Source organism: Vicia villosa, linkage group LG1 (assembly GCF_029867415.1).
Source record: "Vicia villosa cultivar HV-30 ecotype Madison, WI linkage group LG1, Vvil1.0, whole genome shotgun sequence".
NCBI classification, from domain to species: domain Eukaryota; kingdom Viridiplantae; phylum Streptophyta; class Magnoliopsida; order Fabales; family Fabaceae; genus Vicia; species Vicia villosa.
The window spans coordinates 125002243-125024531 of NC_081180.1; the positions used below are offsets into that span (position 1 = coordinate 125002243).

The following is a 22289-nucleotide window of genomic DNA, read 5'->3' on the forward strand; positions in this document are numbered from 1 at the left end:
AGCAAAGACCTTTCCACCAGCCCGATTCTTCTTCGGTTTAGTGCAGTGTGGACTGATGTGTCCCTCTTTGCCGCAATTGTAGCAAGTCACGATCTTCATCCTACAATTAAAAGAAATATGACCCGCCTTACCAAACTTGAAGCATTTCTTTTCCCCACTCTTACAATCATTCCATCTATGTCCAGTCTCGCCACAGTTGTAGCACCTAACAGGAGCACCAGAATCTCCCCCAGTAGGCCTCTTCCAATCACCAGCTTTAGGATTTCCTCTACCATATGGCTTACCTATATCCATAGGCTTCTTACCTTTCTTGTCAACCAACTCACGAGAGTGAGATGACTTCAGCCTAATGTTATCCTCTTCAAAGATCCTCCTACAGTCCACCAAATCGACAAATCGTCGAATTCTTTGGTACCTGATACCTTGCTTGATCTCGTCACGAAGACCATTCTCAAATTTGATACACTTTTAGAATTCACTAGCCTCATCATTGTTGTAGTGAACGTAGTACTTTCTTAACTCAACAAATTTTGAAGCATACTCTAGTACCGTCATATTACTTTGAGTCAGCTCCAAAAATTCAATTTCTTTCCTGCCTCGAACGTCCTCAGGAAAATACCTCCTCAGAATTTCTCTTTTAAACACAACCCAAGAAATAGCTACACCATCAGTATCAAGTTCAGCCCTAGTAGCCATCCACCATTTATCAGCCTCTTCGGACAACATATGAGTACCATACCTCAACTTTAGATTCTCAGCACAATCGATGACTCTGAGAATTCTCCCGATCTCCTTAAGCCACTTTTGAGCACCTTCAGGGTCATGCATGCCCTTGAACAACAGAGGATTGCTCCTATGAAAATTCCCCAATTGTCTATCAGCACCAACCCTAGCTCCAATTGCATTCCCTCCTAGCACACCAGCAATCATGCCCAAAGCCTCAGCGATAGCATCGTCGTTCTTCCACCTCTTCCAACCATTGTTCTACTAATCACAAAACAATTCCATTAGAACCAAAAGTATCGACAGTGATAGCTCGCACTAGTCGCATACAAGGGAAAAAGACTGACACTAAGACTCTGGTCACAACGACCGACTATGCTCTGATACCACTATTGTAACACCCTTCTACACCCCACGATAATTTAAATAAATAATCAGAGTAAAAACATAAAAACAAGAGTGCCATAATTATTTAAAACAAATAAACCAACTAAGGTCAAAGTCATGCTTCATTAGGAAACGATTTACCAAACCATAATCATGTTTATCACAGCGGAATACGAAACATCGTCAATACAACCAATGGAAATGTAATCCAACACCAAATGAAATAGAGTAATCTCATAAAACTCTAAAACTATCGTTTCCCAGTGTTAAAAGATCAGAGCATGACCGACACGACCCAACATAAATGGATAAACTCTACGCGTTATTCTCACCGAGCACTAATGCCACTACTCCTCAATCTGAAAATCACAACATGTAAGGGTGAGTCTCATTTTCAATTAGTAAATATTATACAATTCATAAGCAACAAGCATTATAATATATCGTTCACCCAGTCATGCATATTCAGATTAGCCATTGTCATTCATAAATTCTCACAACAATAAATCACACAACACAACATTGAAATTCATTCAATCATGTTATGACAAAATGCATATGACTCACTGACACTATGCATGTGGTACCAATAAACTGTGGAATTAATCCATCTGACCGATCTACGCCTCATCGAGATACGGCCCACCGACACAAATTCCACACAATGGGAATTATGTCCACCATCGATCCAAACATCACTAAGATCCATCACCGAATGCATTTGAATGAATGAACATACATAACATACTTAAAAACATCACTGATCACGATGAATAACTCATCTCAACACCACATCACCGAATAAGTATGTACATGTTTTCAACATCATTCAAATAGCCATGCATTCATCACAATCATAATAATAATCACAGCCAATTCATCACCACAACAATTACATTATCACACACATTTTAAATGCACATAATGTTCAATTGTCATCAAGTAATTAAATCGAATTTTAAAGAAATAAAGTCGGACACTGCTCATATTCATCATTCATCATATAAAACATTTAATTACTTTTACAACGCCCAAAAAGGCACTAAGAAAGAATACACGGATCAAAAGATACGCTATTTTAAAGTTTAGAAAAATTTCCGCACAACAAGGTTCGATCAGCGGACTACTAGCGGCGTGAGGCAGAAGCGAACTTCCTTCAGACCTCCGCTCAGCGGACCACTAGCGACGTTAGACAGAAGCTAACCAGGTCAGGTCTTCCGCTTAGCGGACCTGCGATTTCACAAATTCTCAAGTCTGCGACAGACCCTGCGATTCCACCTCGATGGATGTTCTTGAATTGATCCTTGAACCTTGGGATTTTTCCTCCTTCCTTTGCTCTTCTCACTTCTACGATAAAACTTTTTTCTCCCAAATCTTCTCTTGCTCCCTTTTTTTCTATTTTTCTCAATAATAAAGCAATAATATAATTTGGACTAAGTGTAGAGCTTTTTACTCCATACACCCATGAATTACGCCTCACACCCCCAAAAGTCTAATATTATCTTCTTATTTATTTACTCCATTATTTTCAAAAATATTCATAAACTAAATTTTAATTAAATAATTAACCAAAATTCAATTTATCTAATAATTTAAAAATAAGGGTGTTACAGATACCTCACTATGGTGTTGGCCACACATGACAACCAGCCAGAGCATAACGCGATACGGTCAAATGGGACAACAGTAGTGTAGTCATTGAATGACGCCCGTCATTAAGGGCTGTGCAGTCGAGGTACCTGCGATATGGTTCCACTGTGTTGTCCCCCCTTGGGAGAACATATCGGGCGGCTCGGGGCATTGCGTCATCATACGTAGGATCAATGGCGAAGCCGTGGATGCGGGGGAAGTAGGAGATGATCCAACCTTGAAATACAAATACGATAACATGTTAAAAATAAATTCGAACCATAAATAAATGTGAAATAATTAAAAAGAAACGTACTGTCAGGAGTGTGGCAGATCCAGTCAACTGTCTGGTCCTCCAGTTGGAGGCTTCATTCAGCTTCTGGTATATGTATATCAGAATAGCTGACCCCCAATTCCACTGGTGAATGGTAGTCAGGTCCATGAAGTAGCGGAGACAAGTTACATCCACGTAGGTTGCACTCTTGTCCAAAAAGAGTGCAATGCCTACCAAGAACATGAACCAGCACCAGAGAGCGCAGGCACAGTGATACTCAGTAAAAATCTCGCCCCCTCCTGCTCGGACTCGGCCGCTGCCACAAAGTGGTTCTCATACAGCTCTCTCAAGCTGGAGAACCAGACATGGGCCCCATTCATCGTGCGACACTCAAAATCAGCCAAGTGTGGGTCCATACCCAGATAGTCTACCATCCACTCGATAGCCTCGACCCTCTGTATCCGGGAATGGTGCAACAGTCCCCCTCTGATCGACAGGTGGAGCAGACAGTGAACATCGTGCAAGGTGATCGCCAACTCCCTAACCGGTAAGTGGAAAGAAGACGTCTCCCTATGCCACCGCCCCACGAAAGCCCCCTGCATGCGGTGGCTGATAGTGGTATACCCGGTCATGCATAACCCACCGAGCCCGGAAGCAGTCACCACATCATTAAACCATTGCGCCTCTGGTTTAAACAGATAAAAAAAATTTTCGTGCGTGGTTCACCATTTTTAGCATCGCCCTTTCCTATTACAACAAAAACAAAAACAAAAAAGATTGTTAATTACACCGTGAAGAAAATGCGAAATAAAAAGCTAAATAAAAAACAGAGAAATAATAAATTCGGTTAAATTAAAAAAAATACCTCTCCCATCCAGACACGTAGAGCGATGAGGCTCGTGGTAGGAAATCAACACGGAAGTGTCCCTAGGACCCCCCCGAAAGCCATCCTCCTCCTCCTTCTCCCCGTGCGGAGGGTCGGCATCAGGTATCTTCTCATCATCCTGGTATCTCACTTCCTCCTCCTTCTCCCATACCTCCTCCTATCGGGAAGAAGACACCTGAGGCAGCCGACTCCTTGATCCAGATGAGGAATCAGCCTCATCCATCTGGACGGGTACTTGTACTCTACCCAGTCCATGTGTCGCTGCCAGCTGTGATGCCCGCCCGTCTAGCCGACGTTGTCTGGGTCTCTCTGCCATGTGTGAGTCGTGCCGGGTTTCCTGACATTTTCCTGAAAAAATTGAATTCCATAAGAATGCGAAACAATCAAGAAAATAAAAAAAACATTACAGAGTATATTTCGGAAGTATATTTCTGAAACTGGTCAAGGAGGTGTTTTCGGAAATGCACTTCCGAAATCTCCCTGCGACACCATTTTTGCAGAACTTTAAAACCTTGCCCTAAGTGCATCAAAATTCCATTTTTCCTTTCTAAATATATCCTGTGACATATAATAACTTAAATGTACTACATTATACTAATTTATAACACCCCTACTATCAATTTCAATCATAAATTGAAAGTTTAGAAAACTTACAAATTTGAGGTGTTGTTGGAGGTGCTTTAGAGGTGTTGGATGAGCCTTTGGAGTAGCCTTTGAAGGTTTTTTAAGTTGCCTTTGGTGTTTATGCAAATGCTTGAGAAGAAATTTGGAGTGTTTGAAAGATTTAGGGTAAATGGAAATGGGGGGAGGCTGTTTTGTTTAAACAGCAAAACGCGCATTATTTCAAAAATGCATTTCTGAAATGTTGTTTTCGAAAATGTATTTCCGAAATATTTTTTTTAACGTAATAAAAAAGGTGATTTAGGAAATGCATCTCCGAAATCACTCTTTTTCTTAACTTCGGAGATGCGTTTCTGATATAAATGGTCATTTAGAGAATTTCAATAAGGGTGGCCAAAAAAGATGGGAGGTCAATAAAGAAATTCTCATAGTAATTTCCTATCATTTTGAGCTTCTCTCAAAATACACAATTAGCTAAGTTGATATCCAAACATTGAAAAGTTATACTAGTATGTTTTTTTTACAGGTTTCAGTTGTGTCATTCAAATAAATAGCATCTTTTTGAATAAGATGGATTTTTATTTACCTACCACAAAATTTTTGTTTTGGATAGAGTTAGTTATTCATAGACTTAAATTATATTGGAAATTCAAATTTTAAGTGATTGAATAAATAATTAAATAAAAAATAAAATGATGATATTTGAATGGTTTAAAGTATATTATTAAACTTTTTGAAGAAAGATGTCACTTTTGAACAATGATGATGAGTCAGGATAAATTATCACATGGAATGGACATGAGTATAGCAAAATGTTTCTCTAGGCCTTTCTTTTTCTAACCCTACGTACGTAATTTGGAATTTTGCTTAGGTTCAAAGTAGTAACAATTATAGTTATCATAATGATGAATAATAAATAATAACAACAATAATTGTGATGATAAACTAAGTAGTATATTATATATAACAGATTGGATACCCAATATTAATTATATATATATGACAATCATAGATATCATTTAATAGGAGCATTAATATGGATAAGTTGAAGTTATTTATTAATTCATTTACGTAATGTGTGTGATTTATTTTTAATTAGTCGCATTCATATATATAGCTATTGTTGGTAATGCATTGGTATGGGGTGTAGTAGTCTAGTTTCTATCATTTCTACGACGTCTCAATAATATATATTTTTTATGAAACATCCATGTCAACGTCAATGTGAAAGTGAAAGAAAATGAGTGAAGGTGTTTGTTTGTCTTGATTGTTCCATATCTATAGTAGAAACTGCTTTTCACTTTAACAAGGTGGTTTTTTTAGTCGTTCTTCTTTCTCAGCAGCACGTTGTTTTGATGGTTGTTTGTTTGTCTCTCTGCAGTGCCTCGCCTGATCGGTCTATAAGAGAACAGTAACGCAATTTAGTAGCTAGGGTACAGCTGCATTACAATGGGAGGTCTAAATGGATGTATGCATGCATGGATCCTAAATTTGGGAGTTTTTCTGTGCACTTCCTTTCTTTCAAGTGCTGGACGAATGCTTTAAAGAGCAATTCTTGCATGGACACGGCCCTAAATCCACATTCTTAGGCACAGCTAATAAGAAAGAGTCTTTTTTAAATTTATTTTAATTTTAATTTTAATTGGATTCATGGGGTGATTGAGATTATGAAGGAGAGAGAAAAATCAGTATTTATTTTTTAATTAATTAAAATTCTGTGATTGGTTGTGTGTAAAACAATTTCTTAGGTATGTGTCCACCTAAGAATTTTCCTGCTTTAAAAATTGCAAAACACTTGTTAAGTCCGTTAAACTTAATGGCTGACTTAACAAGTGTAAATTTTAGGTTCTATATTTGTTAAGTCAAGTATCCTGTTTAACCGATTTAAAAAATTTTCTGCAATTTTTCAAACGTTCGTCTATCAGAACTTGTTAAGTCAGGTATCTTATTTAACCGACTTAACAAATTTTCTGTAATTTTTCAACTGTTCATCCAATGGATGGACGAATCTATGAAGGAAACTTTTTTTAGTATTGGTTCAACCAATGAATGGACGAACCTATGAAGGAAAAGTGACATTTTGAATTTTTTGAAAGTGCGGCATTTTGGTGTATTATTTTCAATAGTATGGCATGTTGGTAAAAAAATCCAATTGCGGTGGTCCGGAGCTTTTGATGCGGTTAAGAAGAGACTAATCTGCAAGCTTAATATTTCAACACTCAAGTTATTAAGAAGGTGAAAACTGGAGTTTGAATGAGAAATTATTTGAATACATGTGTAGTGACACATTTTTCATTTTAAATAGGAAAAATGGTTGGTAATTGCACGCGTGTGGAACGATGTGGGATGCAGTCAACAGTTGGATTGATCTAAGCAATTAGCATGACATTCACGTGATGGATTATTTGATACTTGGAGAGAAAAGGTTTACTTATGCGTAATTCATTACCTCATCATTGGGACTTCGTCTTATGGGGCATACGGACGATCTAAAACAGTTGCTCTCCCAAGCCCTTGTTTCTGCCTTGTAGGGCGATAGTTTGTGACATACATTTTTACTCGGCCACAAGATTTATGGACGTGGAAGTCCTAGATGAAACGTTGAAGTTCTTGGGAACAACCACATTAAATGTCTTTGTAGTAAGACGTAACATAATGTTGGGAGTAACTAACACGTTTCCATTCGCTAGTTAGTAATGTTGTTTATTCTTCGTTAGAGTACTCAACAACTTTCAAATAGTTTCCGAGAAGATCTCAACTGGTGGTGGTGCGGGGTTAATCGTACAATCCTTAGTTCCTGAATAGAATATAAAGTATTTTTGAAGCGTTATATTACCTTTTTAGTTGTTTATAATTTGCAAAGAGATAACGTTTCTGCTTCCTATATTGTTCTCCCCTAAGAGCGCTTTGTTTCAACGTTGGACCATATTCATACGATTTTGTTCGTTGATACTATCGGGTTTGCATGTTGGATTGATTTTTCTTCTGGGTTCCGAAGTCCACGTTCTTTTTTCGCTCTTACTCCCCTTCTTTAGGGCTTCAAAGAATGTATTTCTCGAGCTTATTCATTTTCTTCATTGTACTTGCATCAGTTCTTTTACAACCTACATTATCATGGGGATAGCATTGACTTCGACTAAGAAGGTCGATAAGGATATTTCAGGTGACTACTGGGTGGATTTAGACATGTTGGGGACTGTTTGTGCTTTTGTTAGTGAAATGTCTTTGATTATGCTTTGGAGGATGTGAGTCCCGCAATAGACCAAGGGTTGTTTCCCCTAAACGAAGATAAGAGGATTTACATCCGATATGATGGATGCACTATCCATTTCCATGAATGTTTGTTCTCCTTTATAGGTTACCGCATTCCTTTCAATGAATTCGAAGTTAGCGTGTTGAACCACTTGTGTTTTACGCCTTCGTAGTTGCCTACAGTGAGGTAGGCATTTGTTCAAGTTTCCAAGCACTGGTGCGAGTATAAGGGGGTAAGTCTACAGTGACACTATTTTTTCCATCTCTTAAAAATTAAAAATGTGAATACATCTTGTTTTCTCTCCTTGAGACAACACATCATGTACTTTGAGACTTATTCCAATAGCGTGAATCATTTTAAGGATCACCTTTTCTTGGTTACTCTCGTGAATGAAGAGGCGCTTGCGAAGATCTCCAACATAGGATCTAATGCTTCCTTTGTGTGCTTAGACATTTTCTTATAAGTATTAAACTCAAAATCACTACTTGAAGGGGGAAATATCTTATCTCTACAAAGAGGAAGACATGTCCCAGGAGAAGCTATAATTAAAGAACTAATTGGAGACCTTCTATAAGGATCTTGATTAAGCTGGAAGGGTAGTGCCACCTAATAGGGCGTCAAGAAACTAGTTTAAAAGGTGTATTAAAATCCATTGATTAGTGGATGCCAAATCAAAAGAGGAAAGGAAGATTTTTTTAGTAAGTAATACCACGATCTTATTTATCTACTTTTGTTTCTTGAATCTTCTTTGAAATATCCTTTGTTAAGTGTAGATGCGATAAAAATCAAGGATGATATACAATAATTAAGGAAAGAGATTCGGGCAGATTCCGCTTTGATAAGAGTTTTGAGTATTCCTTATGTCGGGGAACTTCTACATTGGGTACACCTGTTTGGACACCTTCTGGTTCAGTTATGCCACTACTTGTTGGCCACTTGATACGTGGTAGTTGTTTTTCGATTTTGTCTGTATCAACCCCTTCTACTTGCCTAGCTGAGATGACATGTTTTACTTGCAAAAGGTTTGATAGCCATGTCTTTCATCTGCCCAATCAAGGAGGCCACATTGATTGTCATGGCTTTAACCTCTCCGTCCTTCTAGTCTTGTCGCAAGGCCTTGTATATTCTTTTTTCTCTAGAAAGGGAGACGTTTATCATCACTAGTTCTTCATGCACGTGATGGTACTTCAACTTGAGGTAGATCATTGAAGTCAGTGCGTCCAACGTTGCCCCAAAGGGTCACTATAGGATGCAATTGTAGACACTCCTGCAAGGATTTACCAAGAATTGGGAATCAATAGTTTTGGCATCCCTCTTTTCTCCTAAGTTGACCATTGACTCGATATATCAACAAGGATAATTTATAGTTTCGTTAAATGCCTGTAGGTCAGACCCTTTGTAAGGTCATAACTTTTACTTCTTCAACCCTATCTTCTCGAAGACATCCGAGTAAATGATGTCATAAGAGTTGCCATCATCAATTAGTATTCTAGATATGTTGAAGTTGGCAATTGACCGTTATGACCAAAGGAAAGATCTCATTTGGGATCCCTCTAATCTTTTCTCTATCTCGAAGAATCGGCCTTTTTAGAGTCTCGACTAGAGGTGTTTTTGTCCTTCTTGCTGACAACCTTTAACTCAAAATAATTCTCTTTATTATGCTCTTAGAAGGGTTGCTTGCCCTCGGGGATCCTCTTGTAATGGAAGCGATGTACTGGCGCATCCTCTTGTGCCTTTCATCTTCGCTGGTGCTTGCATCTTTACCTTTGCCCTCAGTTACGACTTCAACAGTTTTTTAGGGATATTTTTCTCTTTGAATAGTCTTCTCGTCCTCTCCTATTTTCCTTTGTGTACTCATACAATCTCCCCTTCTTAATCAACCCTTCAATTCCATTCTTTAGCTGGATGCAATTCTTGGTATTATGGTCATGATTATTATGGAAACAATGATATTTGGACTTATTATTCCAAGTGGACTACTTGGCCAGAGATGAGTTTCTTTTCCTATCCTCTTTAAACTTCATTTTACGCAATACTTCAATACTTTCTCCCGTGAAGTGTTCAAGGGAGTATAAGTATTGAACCTTGGTCGGGATCTACACAAACTTTCTTTTTTGGACTACCTGACTTCTTTCTCTGATGGACGGCTAGGCTAGTAATTTTCTGGTGCTCGACTAACCGCGTCAGTCAATGTTTTTTCTTTATAGTTGATGTAGGGTTGAACACTACTCAATAAATCCTTCAGGTAATGGGCTTATTGGTGCTCCAACTTTTATTGGAATGCACAATCTTGTGGTCTCAAGCCTTTTTCCAAAATCCAACACTTTAGGCTTTCATCTGAGCCTTCCATAACCACTTTAGTGTAGGGGTCAATATATCCATGCAAGATTTCTTTCTTGCCCTGCGTGACTCCCCTAAGCAAGACCATGGTAGTTTGTTGCCTCTTCCTAGCAGTAAAGTGGGCGGTGAAAGCTTTGAAAACGTTAGACCAAGAGTTTATGCTTCCATCAGAAAGGAACCTGTACCAGGTCATGGTTGATTCTCTCATGTTTAGTGCAAAGACCTTACACTTCATGGCTTTGTTGACATGAGAATAGTCTAGCTAATCCTCTACATGTTCAAGATGTTCAACTGGATCTCCAGTCCCGTTGTAGCTCAACAACTATAGCGAATTCTCTAGTGACTTTGGGATTTCGCTATCCAAGATGCGAGAGAAAAATGGATTTTTTTTGTCTGCTTTTGGATGGGAGTGTGTTCCTCATATCTTTCCATCATTCTAAGACGACGAAATTTAAGAGGATTACTTTTACCTCTTCCTCCTTTGGGATTATGGGAAGGAGTCGAGTGCTTATGTCATCAACGTCTTGGTGACTTATGAATCTCTTCTTGGTTCAGAGATGGTGGTTTTATGCGAAGCCTCCTAATTCACATGATTGATTATCCACCACGTGGATGGAAAATGTATACATGTTTCGCATTTGGTAATTTGTTTCTTCAACCTTGGGCTTTCATATGGACCTTGCGGATGGCTCGAAACAGGAACCTTTCATAATTGTGGGTAGGTTGTGGATGGAATCTTTAAAATATTTATCCAACGTTACCACAATTACTCATAATCGAATAAATAAATAAAAATTGTTCTAGATTAGGCCCAAGATTAATTTGAGTGAAACCAAGTTACCATAATCTAGTCAAAGGAAATGGATCAAGGATTGTATACGTCATAGAGGCACACTTGGCCATTGAAGCGGATCAAGGACTGTACTCATCACAAGATTTTAACATATGTCCTTTGAGACAGACAATGATTATCGTCAAGGCATTCATCATCACTCAAAATCATTCGGTGTTAATTATGGGAATCGAGCTCAATGTTTTCACTTTCTCTCTAATTGAATGGTGAAACCGTGATAAGCGCAAGCTTCCGCCATTGTTGCTTGAAATCCTTGACCCTACCACACTCTAGATAGAGAAGTTGTTAGAAGAACACTAAAATGACCAGATGGGTTGATTGTATTATATATTTTTTCAGAAAGTTCCCGATCATCCATGTTCATGAGGTTTCTGCCTCAAGATGTGGAGATTTATGAGGTTCCTTCCAAAAAAAAGGAAACCGATATCCTAGTCAAATATCTCCTGGTTGCAATCGGAGGTGATTCAGAAGCCGAACAATCCTTATATATGGGTCGAGGTAAGGCGACATCCTTTTCTAATGCCGACCATTAAGAATAATAAGACAGATCACAACATAGAAAATCAAGTAGAAGAGATTACTCTCCTCATTTTCGGTTTCCACAGCCACATCCCCAAGATCCATAAACGAAAAATATGGTCCCTCTAAAACAAGGTCTCTTTCTAGATGAAGACGTTCAACTTCCAAGTCCTGCAAATATTGTGGCCTCCATGGAGGACACGAGCGAAAACTTGGCTTCATCCCCCCAGTGACATGGGAGATATGACTCGAGCGACGAGTCCTTGTCCCACCTAAGTCGTTGTTCTTGAAGGAGTCAATATTTGCCTTGGAAACATTTTACGGTTGATTGAAGAATACCACGCCTTAGGGATCTTAGGGAATGATAGTTTCCCAAATAAATGAAAATATGTCAAAGATGATGGGAAGGTGTGCAAGGATGTCAAGGTAAGCACAAGGATGTTAGAAGGCATGGATATAAGTTCAACAATTTGGATATAGTCGATAGAGTGCCAAAAAGAGATGTTTCAAGAGCCTCCATTCAAATTTCACAATGGGAATACAAAGCACGATCCATGTGAAACTAGGTCACCCAAGTCTAGCCATCTAAGGCTTAAGTGAAATTGTTCAAGATAGTGTTGTAGCACAATCCACGTAAAGTCGAGTTACTCAAGTCTTGTCAAGGGAAGCAGGCCAAAGACTAGACACTTGCTAGAGACGAACTCAATCAAGAATCACGTTAGATCATTACGTTCACAAGATCCTTTAACATTTGTTCTTTAAGATAATTGTCCCAAAAAAAATCTAGAATCTCTAAACTTAGATCCTTACTATAAAATTTAGCTAAAAATTCAATATGTGATACACAATATTCAAAACCTTAAACTTTACATTCGCATAATCTACCGACTTGATTGATTGTGGATGTGTTAGCAAATACACCTTCCACCATTTGAAACAACAAACAAATTATCATAAATTATCATAAGACGTTTATCATCAATCGGATCTTTTGCATCTTTTTAGTATAGAAATAAAATTCTCTTTTTGAAAGAAAAAAAATGCATAGTTAAGATTAGCGAAAATCAAAATTAAACTACGAAGGTTTTTTTTTAATGCTTCAATAATCTAACTCAAGTTCAATGTAGTATTTTTTTTTCCGTGGAATGTTAATGTAGTATATTTGCTCTCACTCTAGGTGTTAGTTAAGATTTTGATGAATTCATTTATGTCGCTGGCTCACATATATTATGGAACATGTGTTTCATTATATTAGAAAATTTCTTTAGCCACCTCCCTATGGGGGTTACCCCCAGCAAAAATCCCAAAATACTCCTGCTAAAAAATTTCCACAATTCGAAAGTGCATCTCCGAAAACACCTCATGGGTGGTGTCTTCGGAGATGAACTTCTGAAAACACCTCATGGGGGTGAATTCAGAAATGAACTTCCGAATTATGCAGAAACTGTGTTTTTTTTTAATGTTTTTTCTTAAACTGTCTCGCATTTTAATTAAACGCAAACGCCAAATAAAAATAAGCAACAGATAAACTGAAAATACTAAGATGATAAATCCAATCCAAAAATACTGTGCGAAAGATACAATCCGAAATCAAAACAAAACAAAACAAAGACACGTTATTCTGCCCGACGAGCGTTACAAAATACACATCAAACAAAACAAAAACACGTTATTCTTTCCGACGAGCGAACTCCTCCGAATGAAGATAATTATACCAATCCTCATCCCACTCAGTCTCAGAACCATCAGCGTTGATCACGCCTGAAGACTGAGCCTGCACGTCCGAGCCATGGACCCCCAGGGGACGAGAAGCAGAACCAGTCAAAACCTTCTTCTTCTCCTTCACCTCCTTCACCTCCTTCTTTGAAGAACCCTTTCTTCCCTTAGCGCCACCCATTCCTACGTAAAAATGAAGAAAGAAAGGTCCATGAGACCTCCTTTTATAAAAGAAGAAAGGGGACAAAAACGCTTGGGAAACAGACAAGTCATTAAAGAACAAAGACGTTGGAAACCAGCGACACGCCGTCAAAGAAGTCAGAACGCATGCACACAAACTTCAAAGAAACAGGCACAATAAACAAAGGCGTTAAAAATAAAGTACTTGCAAATTAAAACGGACACTCCCTACCCTCTCTAGCCGACGCAGTCTTGGTCTCTCTTCCCTGTCTGATGCGTGCTAGTTGGTTGTCTGACATGTTCCTGTAAACAATTGAAATCGATTAATATGCGAGACAAAATAAAAAACAAAAAAATTTGAACTTCTGATACATTTCGGAAGTTCATTTCCGTAAACTGGGATGGAGGTGTTTTCGGAAATGAACTTCCGAAACACCCATGCGATCGAGTTTTCTGCAACTTCCATGGCAGACCCCTAAACCAAACTTCAAACCAAATCAAAATGCTTCTAAACAACCTAAATACTACTAACAACCTAACCATATATCATTTATGCTATTAAAACCCTAAATAACATGCATTTGAATAATGAATCTAAAAATTTCAAAACTTACAAAGTGTTAGGATTGAGGGCTTTTGAATGTTGTTTAGCAGTGTGATTGGAGCCTTGATGCAGCCTTGGAATTCTGTTTGCACAAATTTTCGCTTTTACCACTTTTTGTTTTGATTTAGGGTAAATGATTGGGGGAGGGGGAGTGTTTTGATAAATCTGCAGAAATCGCAGTATTTCGGAAGTGCACTTCCGAAATGATGTTTTCGGAAATGAACTTCCGAAATAAGACAATTTTTTCAAAAAAAAAGACGCTTTCGGAGATGCATCTCTGAAAACGCCTTTTTCTTGCATTTCGGAAATGAACTTCCGAAGTCAGGGGTAGTTTGGGTTTTTCACCAGAGGTGGACTAAAAGGTTGGGAGGTTTATAGAGAAATTTTCTTATATTATATATTATGAGTATAAATTCCTCAAAATAAAGCTAGGATGACGATAACTTTCCATTAGTTGGAGGGTGATCATCTTAATTTGTTTCCTTCTATTTAATTTTGTTTTCTTCCCACTAAACTTTGATAGTAACTATAGTTCCCTAGGTATAGCTAGAAGCCTAGAGAACATACCTTATAATTAGTGTTAGGTGAGTAAAAAGTATCGAAGATAATATATTACAACTTACCAACCATGTTTTTGGTTTTGTGGCATGTGTAAAAAAAAAAAAAAAGAACCTCATTACTGTAATCACAAATTCACAATGTAGAAAATGGGAGGAGTAAGCTTTCTATTACATGGAGACAACAAAAAAAGCCTCGAGAAAAATTTGATTGGATATAAGTGAACTTTTCTCTGTAAGAATCATGGTACGAATTACTTAAAGGTAGATGGAGACATAAAGAAGGTACGTAAGCAATATTTGTAGTTTCCAATCATAATTATTTATAAAGTTGTATATATATGATTTGTTTCAAATCAAAGATAATGTAAAATATTTTACATTGACTGTGTATTAAAAATAATTTATAATATGTGAAAATTTTCTAATTAGTCCATGACATTTTATTATTGATTACATATATCTAATAAATTGTTTATTATTTTTATTTATTTTAAAGAATAAATTAGTCAAAATAATAAATTTATTAGTACTTTTAAAAAGAAATTGTTTACCTTTTTTCAATTGATTTTCATGCTGATTGGACTTTTTAAAGTGACCGGTCTAGGTTTGATACATTCACAGGCAAAATCCATTTGATTTCATAACACGGATTTAGATTTGCTCCAGCAGCAAATTGAACAGTCATTATTTAAACAAAATATTTTTATAATTATAAAATAAAATAAAATAAAAATTATTTTTTAATTTATTAAAACAAAATCGAACGATTATATTATTTTGACAGCGAGACTGTAGAAAATATATCTGCAGCAAATTCAGATTTATATTCATCTATTTCTATCAAGTTGGGTAATGGTAATCTCATATCTTTTTGGCATGACACTTGGATTGGAGTTAATTCTTTGTCGGTCCTTTTTCCGGAATTATTCACTTCCGCGGATACGGATTGTGTAAGAGTTAGCGATAATGGCTTTTGGCATGATAATTGTTGGATTTGGAAACCGAGTTTTTCGTTGAATGTGGACTCTTTTTCCGAACATGTCGCGGCTGAATTTTTGGAGCTAATGACTATTTTACAACATGTTCAACCTAAGATGGGCAGCCCCGATACCTGGAGACATCCGGATGGTTTTTCGATTAAAGCAACTTATGATTGGATTGTTGCATTCGGTAATCACGCTTTGACATTGACAACAAATGTGCTATAGAAGCTTCATTCATTATGGGAGTCAAAGTTATCAAGTAAGTCGTTAATTTTTGGTTGGAGACGTTTTTCTAAATTGGTCTTCCAACTAAAATAAATTTATTTCGTCGTGGTGCTTTGATGGGAAATAATTCTTTGGTGTGTCCTTTTTGTCTATTGGAAGAGGAAAATATAGATCATATATTTAGCTCTTGTATGGTGACATCTATTTGGTGGAAAAATACGTGTGATTGGCTTCGGATGGATGTATCTTTGTTTTCGAATTCGGTGTTGGAAAAGCTCTCAACTTTCGAGAAGTCTTGTAAATCTTGTTTCCGCAATTTTCCGAGTTGGATTTTTGGATTAGTTGTGTGTTGCGCTATTTGAAAGTGTCGGAATGCTATTATTTTTTATGGAGGTGTACCCTTTCGAGAATATATGGGATGGGTATGATAAAATTTATCTCTTGGGAGTGGTTTTTCTTTAGTAGTAAGTTGGATAGTGAAGACCTTTGGTCGGATTGATTTGTCTCTCCAACCATTATAGGCACTTCCTTTTGAGTTGGTGTTTTGTTTTGTATGATGGGTTGTGCACCCCTTGTGCCGCTTTAGTTATTCAATTGCTCGCTTATAAAAAAGAATTGTATGGTATGGTATTTAAAATATAAAGTAGAAAATATTAGGAGTATGAGAGGTATATTTTAGACGGTTAAACTATAGTGTAAATGATTCCTAATATATTCACGCAATTTTTCTGGTGTATCTAACTTCTACACGGTAGATTAATATTCTAGAGAATATATATATATATATATATATATATATATATATATATATATATATATATATATATATATATATATATATATATATATATATATATATATATATATATATATATATATATATATGAAAATTCTGGTATGACAGACTCGGATGTCAATCCCGATGTTAAGACATCTGATCTGTTATTAATGTAGCACAAGCAGAATATACAGATCCCCCATTATTTGATTACTCTTAGAAAAGAATCAATGAGACCTGGGATCACACACGTTCAGTAGACATAACCATATTATAATTTTTACATGGTTCTGTTCAAGAACAGCTAACACTTATGAACCTGATGTTATAAACAAAGTCATAACATTCATAACTGAACAAACAATGCAGAAGATAAATATTACAGTTAATTGTTAACTCAGTTCGGTATAACTACCTACTCTGGGGGCTACCAAGCCAGGAAGAAGATTCCACTATCAGTAGTACTATTTTATATAAACAACCTCTAGTTTACAGATAAACAACCTCTGGTTTACCTAGTCACTACCCAATGCAATCTTTATCTAAGAACTCCATCCAAGACAAGAAAACCTCTGCTCACTACCTGGTGATACCTAACTGTTACAACCCTGCAACAGCTATTTACACAATTAACAATGAACACATACTTGATCTTGCTTCATAGCTTCAATCAAGTTTACAATACTCAACTCTTACCTACAGGTTTCGAGTGAGGACAATCACTTCTCTAACCTACAGGTTTCGAGAAGGACATGGCAGCCATCCCACAACCTGAGTGGTCTACCTATAGAAACCCTATAAACTACATCGTTTAAAACCAGGTTTTCTATATCAAACTAGGTTACAATGTTTCCTATTTATAACCTGATCCCAATTGGATTTGGGCTTACAAATCGCAGCACTCCTTGCTGTTACAAATATGCAGAAAATAGTCTGTTACAAATAAGGTCTTTCAATCATGAGTTTCCTAATTTATCTCCTAAATTAGAAACTGCTGAATCTTCAATGTTCTGATCTGATTCTTCAATTATTCTTTTGACCTTTAAATATGAGCCACATGGGATTGCATAATATTCACATAGAATATTCTGTATCTGTTAAATACAAACTGAATCTTTCTTTCAGTTCTGCAGGCGCGATGTCATGACATTCCATCTAACATCTTGCTTAAACCAGTTTTGTTCATTTTAAACTTGCAAGATTCACATTAATATTATATTTTACTGTTATTATGTTTTAGCCAAACATAGATGCCAATCAGCCAATAAAAGTACTAACAATATATATATATATATATATATATATATATATATATATATATAATATCTTATTTTAAATTTTATGACATATAAGGACAGTGAAAATTAAGTAATTGAGTGGGGAGAAAGAGAACTAGAGAGAGTATAATTGAAGGTAAAAATGTGCATTGAGCATTAACATTATATTGATATCTCAAAGGTATATATGCACAAGTATAATTGACTGGGATACTAGCAATTAACTGAAAAAACTGAAACAACCTGTTAGTAATCAGTTACAGCTTTCTGGTAACTGATTACAGGCATTGTAAAATTAATTCTCAACATAATGGTAACCGGTTACCAAAATGCAGTAACCGGTTACAACCGTTCTAAACAAAACAATTTCAATCAGTGGTAACCAGTTACCAAAATGCAGTAATAGATTACAACACTTGAATTTTGTGATTTTTACAACACACCACCTTAATTCAAGTGCTCCAAGTCTTTTATGCCTATATGCTTCCTTAACCTTTTTGAAGAATTCACTGGACACTCCTTTTGTCAGTAAATCAGCCACTTGGTCTTTACTTCTACAATATCTCAATCTCATCTTTCCTTCAACAACTAGTTCTCTCAAGTAGTGAAATCTCATCTCAATATGTTTGCTCCTCCCATGTGCAATTGGATTCTTAACAAGGTTTATAGTGGAAACATTATCAACCATGAGCGTTATAGTGTCACCCTCTTCGCAACGCAGCTCCTTCATTATATTCATTAACCACACGAATTGACACACACACAACGAAGCGAAAATGTACTCGGTCTCACAAAAAGAGAGCACCACTATTGGTTCCTTCTTCGAACACCTTGAGATTGGTGTTTCACCGAACATAAAGATGTATCAAGCTGTAGACTTTCTATCATCTTTATCTTCGCACCAATTGGAATATGTAAATCCGAGTAAATTGAATTTTATGCCTTTATCCATTACGAGAAAGAGAAATCTGCAGCCAATGGATCTCTTCACGTATATTATAATCCTCTTGACTGCTGCCAAGTGAGACACCTTCGGTCTCTCCATGAATCTACTCACAATATCGATACTAAATGTCAAATCCGGTCACGTATTGCATAAATAACTCAAGGATTCAATTTGCCTCCTATATTGAGTTGGATTAACTCTTGTTCATCCTCATTCTTCGACAACTGCAGCCACAGTTCAACTAAAGTAATGACAATATTACAATGCTCCATTTCATACTTCTTCAAAATCTCAAGCGCATACCTCATTTGGTGCATGAGTAGTCCCTTCTTGGAATTGTAGAATTCAATGCCAATTACAAATTTCAAGAAAACCCATTAAAAACCAAACGAAATACACCCATGGTTACATTAAAAGACCAAAGCAAACATACATGGTGAATAGGAATAAGTGCGAAGCATTTAAGCAAAAACTTCCAATGTATTTCGTCGTCATAAAACGCCTAGATGCTGGGTTAGTTATGGAATGAACATGAGTTGAAAAATAATCAAGAAAATAGAGCTTCACATCCTGCAATACGTTATTGAATACCAAACTGAGGAAAGTTTGAATGCAAACACAAGACAAGTATTAAAGTTTACAGAAACACAATGCAAAAAATGATTTTTCAGACAATAAAAAACACAAATGTGAACAAAAGTTTACAGACTTTAAACTCAATGAAGCAGACGGTATGCCTCTCATGCCTTAAAATATTCATTTGCTTAAAACCAGATTGTCTGCATTAGAAAGCCAAGTTCAACAGATTAATCACATACATGAGACAATATAGAAAATACTACATAGACTTAACAGTAAAGCCTGTGTGAAAGGATAAGATGCACATACCCAGTGAAAAGGTCCCTCACTTCTTCCTTAATAATGTTCTCTCCCAAGTTCCCAAAACAGTTAAGAATAGGCCATCCATTCCCAAATCGATTTCCTTGCAACCAAATACCACACATGCCCATACAATTGCCCTGCACTACACAAAAACGGATTCAGCCAAAAAACACAGATGAAACCTACCTCATATATGGAGAGTTGTCGTTTTTTTCCTTTTATACAAAAACACATATAAAACCTACCTCATATATGGATGGGGCGACGCTCAAACCAGACAATTTCTGCAATATATTGTAATATCTTGAAATACTTTGAGGCCCCTATATGTCAATGACCTGTTATTACCATCAAAATTATACTTAAGAAAGATAAAACATTATATAAATGAAATCATTTACTAAAAAGAGAAGACGTTTTAATATATTCTAAACTAAGTTGAACATTTTATATCTATCTATAAATTTCTTCTGGGTCCTCAAAACTTGGTGTAAAAGGGGCAATAAAAATTACCATATAAGCGATCGACTTCAAAATCCTCGTTTAAGAAATCTCCAAATGGCTTGAAATTGAAGTTGTGATGTGGAATTTTTGGTATGTCCATGGCAGTGATAACAGTGCTAGAATTGATAAAAAGTTTGAGGCTATTGTTACAGACTTTCAATAGGAGATCTTTTAGCATAGGCTTTACATGATGCTCTTGTAAAGTTTGCTTCCATACACGCTAACGACATGGATTTGGTTACCCTGTTGATAAAATTAGTAATTACTATATGTATAAACATGAAAACAATAGACAAAGAGCATGTGAATAATAAAAAATCTTCGCATCTTAAATAATAGCTTCGAGATGTTACTGTCCATTGCCTCCTTAACAATCCATATATCGACGACGCTGATAGCAAATTTCCAAAAGTTTTCCCTGTGCTGTTTCACAATATAAACAATAACAGCAGCAAACACATAACCAAAAATGTAAATCAAAAGGGTAAAAAAAGGCAAACGAAAAATGAAATACAAATAATTTTCAGAACATGAAATATGAACTACGAAACCGAAAAGGTAAAAAGTTGAAAATGGGTTTTTTCTCAATATAAACAACAACAGAAGCAAACACATGTGTGTAAACAACTGAAGCAAACAACCTTGCCCTCGACGGAATAAGGATGGCGCGGAAAATGGGTGGTGCAACGATATGAAGTCTCCGGCAGGGACTTGCTACGAATCTGCAATGGGATGAAGATGAGCAGAGAAAGAGTTAGAGAGAGTAGTTTAGGGTTCACAAAACAAATCTACACAAATCTACAGATCTGAAACGTATTGGGAAAACGTGAAAGTGTTATGGAAGAAAAGTATACTAAATCAAATTGGACCAATGGAAATGTAACACTTGTTGAAAAAAGGTGAAAACTTTGTGTTGTATTTAGTTGATTACGAAAATGCCCTTTTTCTTTTGTAAATGTAAATTGTGCAAGGGACAAATTGGTAACTTTGGTCAATTTATTAGTAATTGTATGATAGTAGATAGATAGTAGATTGGGCCATGGGCCAGCTAAACAAAATAAAGACTTAGAATAAAAATAATAATAATACTAAGCAACACCTCCATAATTAGTAATAGAAGTCTTTAAGTAAAATAGAAGGCTTTTTCTCTCTAATGGGCCTGTTTCTAACAAATTTTTTATAATATATATATATAATGAATGATGTTTGATGTAACTGTTTATGTAAGATTGGGTGTAAACATAGCATTGCTACTTAATATATACACATTAGCATAGTCATAATTCTTATTTATTTATCTTTTTCGCCATCCCTCTCACTTTTTTACTTTCCTTTCTTCACTTTCCATTATCACAATTGTACTATATCACACATATATCCCTCTTAGATCCCTCTATTAAATTTCAATGGTGCATATACAAAGAACTGCCGGTTTCTTCAAACAATAGGACCCGCAAAGATGTGCTAGCTTTTCTCACAAAAACAGTATACTAGCCAGTTCACACAGACACAGTAACTTTAGTTAGAGAATTGTGAATAAAGCAATTTTGACTTTCAACAACTTGTTACTCCATTATTTTGAAGGTACACTGCACTTTGTTCTATGCAATAATAACAGTGTGGGACAAAGACGGAATTCACGGTTCAATTTATTTATTTAAGCAGCACTATTAGATATTCATATATAGATTTTCTGTAACAAAAAAGAAGATATATACATAGATTTGCTCAGCATTGCATATAAAAAATGAAATGCATGCTGGTACCAAATCATGTGTTTTCCTGTGGTTCACGAGTTCTATGAATTAGTGATGATGATATGCAAACAAAAGAGTTGACCTAAACACCAAATTTTATATGGCTGGCTGGATTATTTTAGTGTTTTTTCTCAAACTTGGACTGCATGCAGATACCGAACATTGAATGCATGGAGTCCAATTCCAATCCATTATGATAGTTTAAGTAGACTCCAAGTTGTCACAACTAATACATTTTTATTCTAATATATTGCAAATTTTAAAATTTAAGAATGATTTTATCATTTTAGTCCAATAGATTTGTCGTCCGCGCAAGGATGGTGGGTTAGGAGTGAAGAATATTGAGAATTTTAATGTTTCTTTAAAGAGTAAATGGGGCTGGAGATTTTTGT

General features: G+C 36.2%; 1 long non-coding RNA gene across 1 annotated transcript; it reads right to left on the reverse strand.

Annotated features, from left to right (window-relative positions):
* Positions 1-19110: 19110 nt before the first annotated feature.
* On the reverse strand, positions 19111-20478 carry LOC131616285 (uncharacterized). Its single transcript, XR_009288085.1, has 3 exons — positions 20150-20478; positions 19882-19974; positions 19111-19773 (listed from the first exon to the last, which is right to left on the reverse strand). It is a non-coding gene; the product is annotated as an uncharacterized LOC131616285 (long non-coding RNA).
* Positions 20479-22289: the final 1811 nt, after the last annotated feature.